Source organism: Anopheles funestus, chromosome 2RL (assembly GCF_943734845.2).
Source record: "Anopheles funestus chromosome 2RL, idAnoFuneDA-416_04, whole genome shotgun sequence".
NCBI lineage: Eukaryota > Metazoa > Arthropoda > Insecta > Diptera > Culicidae > Anopheles > Anopheles funestus.
Window position 1 is genome coordinate 85,638,179 of NC_064598.1, and position 13,345 is coordinate 85,651,523.

The window sequence follows — 13,345 nt, forward strand, 5'->3', positions numbered from 1 at the left end:
TTTTCTTCCTCTGCAAAAGGAAACTAAATCATCCCGTTCGAAGAAAACTATAACTCACCCGGGGATCGCATGGAGGATAGCTTTTGATTTGATTTATGCTAAAATTATTCATACCCCCTTTTGATATGGTGTGTCTTTCGCAAACTACATTCGAGTTCGAATATTTGAACGGTTGGAAAGTCGCGCACCGATACACTTATTTGCACAATAGTAAGTGAAAATGTATGACTCCTTGAGAAAACTCACCCCCGAAATGTAGAAAAAAGCATCAGTGGGTTTGAATGTTTTCACACCGGTTTTTTTCCTGTGGATGAATGCAGAATCAGTACCAGCGTAGTGGGGAGTGGAAATTTATTCATGGCTCAGTAGCAAAGCAACAGACAGACTCCTCCGCAAGCGCTGATATGGAGACGGATTTCATTTTGAATATTTATTGATTTTTCAAATCAAGTTCGCAATGATGAGCTTCCTGTGTAGATCATCTTATTGTTGGAAAAAAAAAATTAGCGAGAAGTACTTAGATTTATGATGAGAAACGTAGAAATCAATTTTTTTATCCTTTTAAACCATTAATAAACTGAAAGACCGCAATAAAATAACTAATTTTACATGACTAAACCTGGCACCGAGAAAAGCTTGCAAAGTCCTTTTAGATTAAATTGGAAAGTTTTATGTGTCTATCCTTGAAATATTTAAAGTGTTTTTGAAAATGATATAAGCTATTATAAATAAGCTTAAGCAAGTAGCATGAGAACAATTACAATTGGGAATTTTTTTAATCATAATTAATACAGTAAATTAAAAATACACAAAGAGAATAAAGGATTGTAAACTACAACAGACCTATTGAAATATGATAAAGACACCGATACTCCCTTCACACTAACCGAAAGTACACAAAGACTTTCACATTACACCCTTTTCGGATTTGAAGTGCATCGAACAGACCGAAGCACAAGTGCAGCGCATTAATCTTCTTTACCGGATCCGCTCTCAAAAAAAAAAATGTACTTTGATCGTTCCCGTAGAACACACATGTGGAATGGTGATATCAATGAACGAAACATTCCACCATTCCGTCACCTTCGAGCCCGTTTCTCGTTCCGAACCCGTTGCAAACCAGGCTACCGACCATCGCTGAAGCGTGATAGAAAATGTAGGTAAGCATAATATTTACATGAACTAAATGCGTTGTCTAAACATAACTACCGATTGGTTGCTTTACCCGATGTTTTCGTGCTACCTATTGCACTTCGATGCAATGGAAATGCTCTAGGGAAATCGGAAGTGAACTTCGGTTTCGGTCTTGTTATTTTTAGTTTTTCATTACTTCCAGCACTGCAACACCGAGGGCCGTATGTATGGTAGTGCTGAACTTTGAACAGCATTGCACCTCTTCAAGGGATAGTTCTTTTTCTTTTCCTTTCGTTTTTTTATTTGGCAGGCTGTATCAACATACACGTGTGCATGAAAGAAATCAATTACTCGGTGCCATCGTTCGGTGACGCTCGTAAAACGGTTCGTGCGTGCCTTTCGGACGCCTTTCGAATGCTTTTAATTTTTGTGTGTGTACCGATGCAACCCATCCATAACCCACCAACCAACCGGGACGTGCCGAGTGCAGAGGAAGGTTCATAAAAAAAGGTAAATTTACTCACTCATTTGACGCACGACGACGCTTAAGCGCACGCCAAACAAATCCATCTGTGTGGAAGGTTGCATCGAGTGCATCTTCCGCTTTCTTGCTGTGGAGTTTGCGTGTGCTGGAGGAACTACGTAATGAAATTCCACACATTCGAACAATAGTACAATGGGCAATAAAAAAAGCCCTTTAACAGAAAAGTCCTTTTTTTGACTTTATCCTCATCCCTTTTTTTCTTTACTTGTGACTAATTCTACCCTCTTTGGCCAAACATAACCTTCCTATGATGGACGTCCCGCGGACTCACAGCACACTTGATTAATCGCTTTCAATTAAGCGAAATCGGATCACTTTCCATCCGAAATTTGAGAAACGAAATTTGCGTTTGTGGTGTTTTAAGCTAAATTTTGACCGATCGTGCCTCGTAAGCGCATACTGCAGACTAATATATTTTAGCCAAACGTAAAGTTCTATTCCGTTTTCCAGCTATCTTAAATCTGTAGCTGAAAAGGGGAAATCCGGCTGATGGTAAATAATGTGCTCACGTGATTAGTGATGATTACTTTACGCCCTTTGGTCACCCTTCCTTAACTTCGGCACTCTTTCGCTCCCTTTGACCTCGAAACGTTTGCAAACGAGAAGGGGGAGATTTTATTTTTTCCAATAGCCGTGATTATTTTTCACTACCATTTTTGAACAGAATTTCCCCTAAATCGTGCACACGGAGTCAAAATTTGGAACCATACCTTTCGACACCGATTATCGAGTTAAAGTGTGTGGGTGAGTGAATATTTTTCTATTTCGTAAATGTGTGTATGTATGTGTGTAGTAAAATTTAGCACAAAAAAAAAACACATCCCACTGCAGGATATTAGGTATCGTCTCGATAAGGATTGTTCTTCAGATAGGGGTGTAAATGCAAAGGGTGAAATTGGTGATGGTGGGAGTTTGGAACCCCCTTTTTTGGCAAACTCATCACGGTCAAGGGTATTGCGTGATGTGGGAAGGTGGGAAAATGAAAACTTGAATAAAACGATGAAAAAAACATGTGGAAAAAATACACAAAAAATGAACGTTTATACGAACGACTGTTGTCGACTTATTCGTCTGTTTGCCTACACGCAGTGGTAGCATTTTTTTGTCTAGCTTGTTTCACTTCTTTCCATGTTTTTACACGCCCACCAGAGCGTTTCCCTGTTGACAGGATGCTTTGAATAATTTGTTGGGGTTCGGAATGAAAAATTGGACATATTTCAAATTAGTATTATTTATTGCTTTGCAGTGTTTTCTTTACTGCAATAATAATTATTGAATTTTCTTTTTTGGTTTGCAGATCGATTTTTAAATAATTGCGATTGGAGAAAGCAAGACAAAAAAAACAGCTGAAGATTTTTTGTAGAACGAGAAGTTGAAATATCAGAATAGGTATTGCGTGTAATAATCCTGCAAGAGATATGGAGGGAATGCAATTATCCTTCATTCTCACTATACCCACATCAATTTACTTTCTGCAAAACCTCGTTGTTCGGTAAAGATAACAAGGCTCGCATACTCGCAGTTATGAATCACAGCGAGATTCATCTTCATGTACACCTCCTTGTCAAGACAAATTGATCGATCACGACGCCGCACTATTAGCCACGGTTCAACCTTCGATGGAAAGTGATAAAGATAATGCACATCGTCATAATTGATGCAACATTAAATAGTTTCTTTGCCAACACAGCGAACTCCTCCCTTTCACTTGTCACCTTGGGTATGGTACAAAACTTTATCAAGCAGCAAGGGTGACTTTCTACCGATTTATTTACTCACTGGATGGATGGACATTTCATTTCAGGCAAAAGAAAAATGGCCAACATTATTTGTACATTTTTGGCTCGATTGCGATTGTGTCGGTGATCCGTAAAATGTACCTCCAATCCCATGCTCGTTTACGATATGGAATTTGTTTCTTCTTCTTCAGCTGAAATCTCTTTTACGTCTTAAGATTTAAGATAGTCGCAAAGCCGTTCGGTGGTGGGGTAAGACTCAATAAGTTAAAGTGCACGACACTGCACGGTCACTTGTTTGTTTAGCCGCCCTCTCAGCTTGCGTTCCATCATTTCCTTGCAAGTGCTTGGGCAAATTTGTTGGTAAACCGCTGCTATATGACTTCCAGGCCATTTCCAGCAAAGGTTTCCGGCTGAAAAATGGTCCCCCACTTTAGTTTTTGGGACAAACTCCGTCCCCGGTCGGCTGCAGACAAATTTAATAGATAAATGCTTCCCGCTGCACTCTGTCCTGTTTGTATACGCCCCGTCTTAATACCGGCGTTTGCGAACATGCTGTCCTACGGCACTTCTCGCTGTGGCCTCCTCCAGTATCTTTATCCTCCAAAAAAAAAAAACAGCATTTGTTTACCTCCCGAGCAAAATGATGCAGCCGCAACACAACACTACACAACTCATCCGCAAACAGCAAGAGACAAACATTGAACCAACGTTCCAACACGTGACTTTCGATGACTGCGGCATGCACACTAGGCCCTTCCGTTTCGCGTGCTCGATGAAGATTAAATACGAAAGGTACAGGGACTTTTATGTTGCCACCTTCACCGCTCTCTCTCTCTTGCCACCGCTTTGCCCACGGTATGGCGAATTACAGATGATTTCAATTATGGCTTGAATGTGGTGCTTTTGAAGCTGTCGACGATATTTTGTGAAGGTGTTTGGACAAAAGTCTTTCGTCACGGTATCGTCGGTTTTGAAGGGGTCACCGGTTCGATTGGAGTGTGCAAGGGATTAGTGTGCATTGTCGTGTATGTGTGTGTGCGCGAGGATGTAAAAGCAGAAGTGAGCAAGAGCATGGGATAATTTCTCAACATCCACTTCTGATATTGGATTATAGATCAAATGCAAATAGAGTCTAGTGCGCTAGAAAAAAAGGGAAAAAATAGAATAATGGTTTCTTTTTATATGCATACATAGCCTTAGGGATGGAAAAGGTTCAAATGGTCTGTGATGGAACAGGGAAACTTTTATTTGAAGTTGTGATAACAAAAAGGGTTTTGCCTTTTCATTTTTAAACACGTTGGTCCGTAAGTGAGGAAGGAATATAAAGTATCTCTCTAATGGTAACACTGTTAAAGTTCAACTTTGAAATAGAAACTAACTATAAAAATGTAATTTGCTTTCCTGTTGGCATACATTTAGGAGTTAAGAGAAATAAGAGTAATTCAGTAAATAATTCAGTCAACTACGATTAAACGGCATTACATTAATGGCTTTCATAAGGTGTTGTAACCTTCTTTAACCTCAGTGGTAGTTATTATTATTAGCTAATGAAGCGCAATTCAATTATCACCTTCACCCTGAATTCGGGCGTATCGCTTGAACACCACTTTATCGTACGAAATTAATATTCATCTGATTCTGATTCCTTCTCTAATGTGTACCCTTTTTCGATGAGTCAGAGAAAGTTTCTAATTAATTCTATTAAACTTCAACCTTTTTTCCCCCTCTTTCCAAGCGATCGTTCGCAAACAGGTATCATCATACGTCATACACTGATTGACCCAAATATGGCATGCAGTAAAACATTCGCATCGTATCACATTTCTGCAATCTGTTTTACGGTTTGTTTTGATGTTTCGGAATGCGAGAAATGTAGCAGAGCTGGTTCAAGATCGATGAGTACCCAGTGAGCGAAGCTATCAGCATTTCGGGAAGGGTGCAAATTAATTCCACCTCGATAGGACGGCCCCTTTTCATCGGTTTGGATCTAAACTGTAGACGAAGGTTTGTGCTATCGCTCCGTCAGCATCGTCTTTACGGAAATGAATGCGTCACGCTTTGCTGATCGTTACACTGCTGTGAGTGCTGGCGGAATGATGCGGTGGAAAGATCGGATCTTTGGATGTCCGTGAGAGTTACCGAACGCATTCGCGGAGAGCGTTTAACACATGTGTGCTGGATGATGATGATGTTGCTGCAGTGAGTTTGAAGCGTGAACCGGTGTCTGCGAGTTGTGTTGTTTATGTTGTGAAGTTAAAGGCACAATGAGCTAGGCGAGGTCAAAAAAGACATATTTACATTTGTGGGTTAATCATTGAAAATGTTAGATAAATTATTAAGGGTAAAATATTTCATTAGAATAATAAGGGAAAACAAAATAGGATTTACCTTTGACAAAAATGTAATAAAGAAAATACTCATCTGCATGAAATACTCAAAATCCAGCCTAAATGTATGCAATGTGTTTGACATTATTGCTTTTTTTTAACAATTTTCTTCAATCACCAGTTGAATAAGAGATTTTTTATGTTGTTTTGTTGTTAAAAACTGATTACAATTTAAATTTCGGTTTGCAATCACAGTCCAACTTTATTCTTGGTTAAAGTTCTTCTTCTAAAAATTCAAGCTTCAATCCCTTTCAGACATCTAACTCCGCAGAAAGAACCACCTATTTCCACCAGTTAAGGGTAGCACTAGGATTTATTTACTTTCTCACTTCCATGTCCCGTGTCACGGGTATCGTCTGTGAAATGATTCCCACTGCTACAAGTCGCTCAGCACAGGAACTCGAGCGTCAGCAAACTCTTTCCCCTTTTTTCGGACTAACCCACCACCCGACACCAGACGTGAGTGCGTTTCGTTGAGTCTGTGTGTGTGTGGGTCCACACAGCATACGCTTGAAACTCCCGCAAGGGAAGGGAAACAAAAACCGGCATTTCTATGCTACGGTCGGGAGACAGCAAAAGCGAAGCATAAACTCACCCCAGCGAGAGTGGTTGGAAACTGTGGTGGTAAATCTTTTAAAGGGAAAAAAAACGTCTGGCGAATGCATTTTAAATTAATCGCTCTGGCACTCAGCATCGACAGTCGCTGTTTGACGAGCAGCCGGGTTGGTCGGGTGTGTTACGTTTGTGCGAGATCGTGAGACGTTGCGTTTGTTTTTCTGTGCGTCACGTGCGTGTTTACATTGTATAGAAAGAAGTTGAAGAAAAAAATATACACGAAGGATGACATACCTTCGTTAGGCGCCTTCTGCGACGCGAAAAAGGCTACGCGCATTATGCGCAGATTCGGCGCAATGTAACGCGAAATGCCATCCGTCAGTGGAACGCAAACGATCGATCATCGCCGACCGAATGTCGTTTTTACACAATGCGCTTTCGATTATGATCGAAACGATGAAAACAAAACATAATCATAAAATGTTCAGTGACGATGATGATTGCAAAATTGATTTTCGTCCAAAGTGTCGTTCGGCTCATTAAATTGGCACGTAATTTGTTGTGGGCCTTTCACACCATTGTGGTGCGGTGCGGTTAGTTCGCGATCAGCCCGAGCAGGCGATCAGTGAAATTGCTTGTTGGCATTTAATTTTACTGGTGATTGTGATAATGAGCCCAGGGCATGAGTGAATTTTATTGGTGGTCCATTCGGGGGCTAGTTCTTTGATTCGATACGGGGTTTGCATTGTTGCTGACCTTCAGTGAGCTGATCGGGAAGGTGTTGTGTGCGTGTGTGTCTATACAAGTGATTGTGATTGTGAGAAAAAAGAAGAAGAAAAGTCATTCAAGCTTGCGTTCGTTTTTTGAAGTCCCCAAAACGGGAGCAAAATAATTAGTGCACTATTTTATGCGAACCGTGATTCTTATCTTGATGAGCAGTTTGTGCGTCAGTTTTCTTTTCCGGCTGTCTTTTTGTTCTCTCGAAATGCTTTTGTGTTAGTTTTATCGTTTAATTCGTTTGTCGAAAAAAGACAAGCTGAGCCTATCTTATGGTAGCTCTTGTTTAAGAGATAATACGCCCCAGATAAGTCCGTTCATACACGTAATATTACTCGTAAAGTTAGTGGAGCAATTTGGAAAGAAAGAAAAATACCTCCACATGCAGACGCAGCGCATAGGGCGCACTTTTATGTTTTCACATGCCAGAGCACAAGCTGTTTTGCATCCTTCAACGTCGGACCATTGGTGCTGGTGCTGCTGACTGGTCAGATTCCCTTCCCAAAAACCTGCGCCAACAAGTCTTGGAGTGGCACAAAGCAGAAAGGACAACAATCGACACGGAGCGTACTTTGTGACCAGCCAGGGTATGTTTGTTAAAATTAATTAACTTTACCGCTCAGCGACAGGCGCATTTCACGAAATCTGAACCAGACTCCAAACTTGTGCAAGCGACGAAGCACAATGCGAAATGCGTAAAAAAAAGAAAACAACATCTAAATAAACAACGCCAATGCGCGGAAAGGAACAACATCATAATGCTGTATACCATTTTCTAAGAAGCACACGAGCAGTAAGGAATTATTAATTTTTGCGCTTTTGCGCACCAGCAGCAGAGTTTTGTCTTAACGCTTTCCCTCATCCCTCGAAACTCAAGGGCGATTTCTCGCCACTTCTGTCCCAACCCAACTTGATACGCGTGGAATAGAAGAAAACAAAGGGACGACCTTTTTGCATAAAATAATTCCATAAGCTCGGTGCTTGCATATGGACAATAGAAACGGTAGCCACCGGCAGGAGGACAGAAAAAAAGGAAAAACAATTCCGTATGCATAGTGATGAAGTTCAACGATGCGCACACGAGGGATGTAAAGACATGCTGCTGCCAAGGGGAGCTGCGTGGGGATGTAGATTTTCCTGGAAGATATTCATAAGAATTTCATTCCATCGATACCCTGACAAATAGTCGTCGTTTTGCGAAAGGTGATGATTCACCGGACGTTACGTGGTGCAATTTGAACATTTAAAAACGTATTTAATCTTTAGACTATCTTTGTGGAGAGTGTTTGAGATGAAAGAATTGGTATTTATTACTCAAAACCTTTGGAGGCTTTTACATAATTACAACTGCGAAAAAAATAAACGTAAGAAGTTCAAAAGGCCACCAATTGTGATTATACACGGAAGGAATGGGGTTCGAATCCCATCCGGAGCGTCCGTTCCGTAGCAAGGACTGACTATCCAGAAATGACCAGACGTTAATCCAAGAAGATAGAGAAGTTCAATGAAAAAATTAGATATATTATTAATTTAGGTTTAACTGTGGAAACTGATGTTATTCCGGCGAGCTTGAAGGATCTGTCGAAAACCCAACAACCTTGCGACGAAATTTGCATCAATCGATTTAACCTCAGTAATGGTTCATAGGTACAATTTGTCGCCTTTTTTATCCGTGGATGTATGACACCATACTTCCTTTCTTAATAGAGGCATCCACCATTAGAAATATTTAGAAGAGTTGATCCTCATTTCGACATAAATTTTGAAGTGCCCCAAAAATTCTTTTACAATTTTTCTTTTATTTAATTTTTAATTTTTGATTTGAGTGTCTGCTTTTCTACGTAGTTGGTTCGACCTAGAATAGCTTATTAGTCTCCTTTAAATATATTGGTTTCGAGGTAAATCGAATAAATGTGAAAATATGTCAAAAAATTCATGAATGTCTTCATGGACTTGTTGTCGAAGAAGATCTGCAATATAATCACATATCATGCAGGTAAACGATAAGTGATACTTGTCTCATTCCAACGTGGTTCGTTAGCGAAATTTCTCTTCAGAAAAAACGGAAAGATATAGCAGGGTGGGTTTCCCAGAAAAAAAAGATAGATGACTGACCAACATATACGTGTAAACCGCCTCCGCAGTGTTGCCCTGGAAGCGCTTATGCAGATACGCTCATATTGGAGTCGCCCGTCATATCCTATTCTAAGCGCAAACGATGTTTATTTCTTGGCATGACAGCAGCAAACTCCTCTGCTATCACGATCGAATCTAAGTCTTGCCCTTGCTGTCCCTCACTACCCTCTCGATTTGACCGGGGCACTATTCGCTTGACCAGTGCACCATTCATGCACCATGGTTCTATGTCAGTGTTCTGGCACATGCAGTTTTGCAAACACCATTTCCACCACATTTCACCTGTTTGCCTGCCGAGTGAAGTGACCCCGTATCTCTCCCTGAAGCGGACAGCTTTCTTTACACTCCATCGCCACGTGTGTATGTGTGCGCACACCAAAGGAATGCAAATGCATCTCCACACACACAGACAGGAGAGCTAGTGCGCTGGAAAAGGAAAAGAATGAAACCGACGCACCGTGCCGTTGTTCGGGGTTGGTAGTTAAATTGAATAAAATATGCACTCGCTCAGCTGGTACGGGTTTTGGTATGGTGAGGTATAAATTTCATTCACAGCCCCAATGACGACAACGACGATGGCGAGGTCACACAGTCGCACAGGGTTGGAAAATTAATTTTTGCAGCATAAAGCGTCCTCCCGAGATGGAAGGAGAAGAAGTAGTTGGTAACTATAGCATGGGAATGTTTGGACAGTGTCCGTATGCGGCATTTGATTTAGCTTTAATGGCTTTAAATGCTTGCCATCGCGACCATCGGTGCCATTTTTCCGTATGGAATGTATGTCGGGGAACGCGCGCGGAGTGTTTAAAATATTCAAACGTTATTAACTCGCTGCTGTTGCTGCTGCAATGCACTATTTTAATCGATTATTTACGACCGTTTCTGGTGAAACATGAGTGTTGGTTTTGTGTGGTAAGGTTTAAGTCGACAAACGTGTAGCTGAAATATGAATAATTCTTTTAAAATGAATTTAATTAATTTTCATTACGTATAAGAACTTCCAAAAATTTCCAAGAGAGGGAATAAGCCTTGAATTTTAATGCTCTTTTCGTTATCGCTCTTAAAAAAGAGCAAAAGTTACGCAAAATGCTCATATTGCTAGACGATAGCTTAATGGTATTTCCAAAGATCCAACTGTCTGCTAGTTTCTATTCAAGAATTGGAATCTACTCATGTGTTCTGTTTGACTTCCATCGTACCGAGCAAAATAATAGAATAAAGTCTGCCAGATATGTTTCACTGGAACTGGCCCACCATTTGGTACATTCCGCTGCCAAAATGCCTCTGGGCAACTCAGTGTTCAGTGACTGCTCCAATAGTTTCAGGAGTCGTCTATCCATCTGTTACCAATCGGTCCAGATGAGGATAACATTTGCATCATTGTGCTAATGCTTGATACTTAAAGGCACACTTGTTGGAAAGTCGGAGAGTATATTACCGTCCGGTATTTGAACCAATGGAAAGAAACACACAAAAAAAGCCCTGCCTAATGTCAATAGCCCGCAGGACATTCCGTTGTGTGTGGTTGTTGAATGAGTTTCGAAACAGAAGTCGTTGTGAGATATATCTTATCGTAACAGTGCTCAAACACTGCTCGGTGTCATACACCTGTCCAAAGAATTCGTTTACCTACTGTAAGTCATCGCTCCGGAAAACAGCAAACCGCCACACCGGTTGTGCAGGTAAATCTTTCGAACTCACTTTTCAAAAACACATACAAACCGGGCAGCTCATTTCAGATGTCAATCTTTTATCAGATGGTACCGGAACAATTTTCCGATGCCGCTGGCTGTTTTGCTTCCATTCTGGGACATCACGGGACATTCGTTCGGTGGGTCGGATAAAAAAGGACATCCCACCCGGCAGTATCCCGTATGCAAGTATCTGCGTGAAACCGTGCGCATTCAGATGGAAATTAATCCTTACCCAAAGATGGCCGGAGGATGAGATCCCTTTTTTCTCTCTCTCTCTCGCGCTTTGGGACCGACACACGGATATGTTTTGGTGCTGCAGTAACAGAGATAAGAACCCGTGACCGTAGTTTCCATTTCACGGTGGCCCTTATCGCGATGATGTCGAGGATACTATCATGCTCGCGTCATCGTACCACTTGTGCACAGCTGCCACGGTAGATGGGTTCATTGGATGACGTCTGCAATTGACGCGACCTTTGACGCGATTGAGACGGCGCAGGACACAGTGCAGATAATGTTGCAAATACGTTCTATGGAAATGGAGAAGTGAAATGCGTTTTCGAATATTTTAATGTACTTTAAAAATAATTTTTGACCGAAACTTGTTTAAAAACGAGATCATTCTCTTAACTGTAAAGTTATACTCTTTCATACAAATTGTTATATTTTTAATCTCCCGAGAAAGAACAGTATAATTTTAAATGCTACTTCAATGATATCTGCAGCACATGATCCTCACATCAAAAGCATTATCCATTAGAATTATTTATCATATCATCTGAAACATCAAAAGGGAAAACATTTGAGTTGGGCCGGGTTTATTAAAACCATCATTTGCGCTCCGGTGCACACGGGTTTCGGTTCCAAGTCCGGTTCCATCCGTGGGGCCATCGTGTGAAAATTCTACTCATCCGGTACCTCCTTAGAAGAGGGTCATCTAGAGCAGTAATAGTGCTTATTCGGTTGCGATAAAGCTTCGTTCATTTGGAACGACTTTTGCTGTTGTGACTACTTTTGATTCGGCAGTAATTCTGGTAGCAAAAAGCGTCAGGTAATTCGCTATAGCCGAAATTGAAGATGTAGTTTGTGGAAACAATATTTAAATCCATTGAGTTATTTGGTAAAATCTATGCATGACTGAATTAATAAAGCCTCAAATTATGTAAGTAAGAAACATATGAAAACGGTACAACCTTAGGGCAATTAATCCCCATGCATCTCAAGTACTGTAAGAGATGGAAATGCTATACACAACCCGTTAAAAATAATTAAGCGTTAGTTGAGAGTAATAAACCTGAATTAAAGCATTGACAAGTGCATCTGATGTTTGGCTGCATTAACATTTAATTCTGTCCCCACAAACTTCTACATTCTTTATTCACACGCCTTGGTATTGGTTGGTTTATAATTTTCTCCCCTAAAACGCAAACGACTTTTAAAGCCAAGATTCGGACAAATTTCATAATTTCTCTCACGCCTTCTATTCCTACTTCTTTTATGTTTCGCGACTTAATTCCATTCGGTCGTCCCTACCGTACCCGTACGCGGTGCAGTGTTAACAGATTTACGGTTCACGATGAAAAGTGCGATTGCATTTCTCATCCAAAAAACAGCACGTTGATATAACACGTTCGATAACACGCACCTTCCAAAACTTCCACGCAACCATTTTGTTGTTTAATTTATTTGCCTCATCCAGTTTAGCATACAAAGCACTCGGGTCATTAGAAACAACATCACAAGGAAAACAAACCATCACCACTGGCATAGCGAGGCGGTGCTCCTGATCCGAATGGTCATTAAGGCAACCGTTCCGTAGAAGGTTTTATGAGCTTCCGAAACAAGATGATGATAAAGGTTTTGTGATGTGCAAAAACAAAGACGAAAAAAAACGGTGGCAAATGATGGGTGGTTTGGATATCATTGTGTTTTTTTGGGTTTTCAAAGCAAGAAAAAAATAAAATAAAATTTACTCGTAAACTAAACTGAAGAGAAAACATTGTAACCTGTTTGCTTTTGGTTCATTATTGTTTGTAAAACACTGCGTTAACATGATGGGTGATGTTTATGTAAATCATATACGGTGACTTATTTTTTAACTTGAGGACAGTGCTCATTTTATTGCAAGAAAAATGAAACCCCCCGTTGCCCAAACTTACACCTTGATTTGCATCTTTTCAGTGCGCTTAAAGCATCGTGAAACAAAAGTTAGTTGAAGTAATCGACGTGGAAACAAAAAGGGGTGTCCCAACAAAAATGACATTCCGCACCACGTGCAAGGTGTAAAACCATTTCTCACCTTCACTACGTAATTGATGCTTTTCTTGCGTGCGATTTTTCTCACTTCTTGCGCATCTCCGGTGGCCTGAATTTTCCGAA

At 40.7% G+C, this 13,345-nt stretch overlaps 1 protein-coding gene across 2 annotated transcripts in view; it reads left to right on the forward strand.

Annotated features, from left to right (window-relative positions):
* Positions 1-5,965: 5,965 nt before the first annotated feature.
* The window catches only part of LOC125761189 (kinesin-like protein CG14535), a 114,721-nt gene continuing 107,341 nt past the window's right edge, over positions 5,966-13,345 (forward strand). For both annotated transcript variants that reach the window (XM_049422095.1, XM_049422096.1), the window contains exon 1: positions 5,966-7,723. The gene's annotated coding sequence lies outside the window, so the exon portion shown is untranslated. The remainder of the gene's footprint in view (positions 7,724-13,345) is intronic.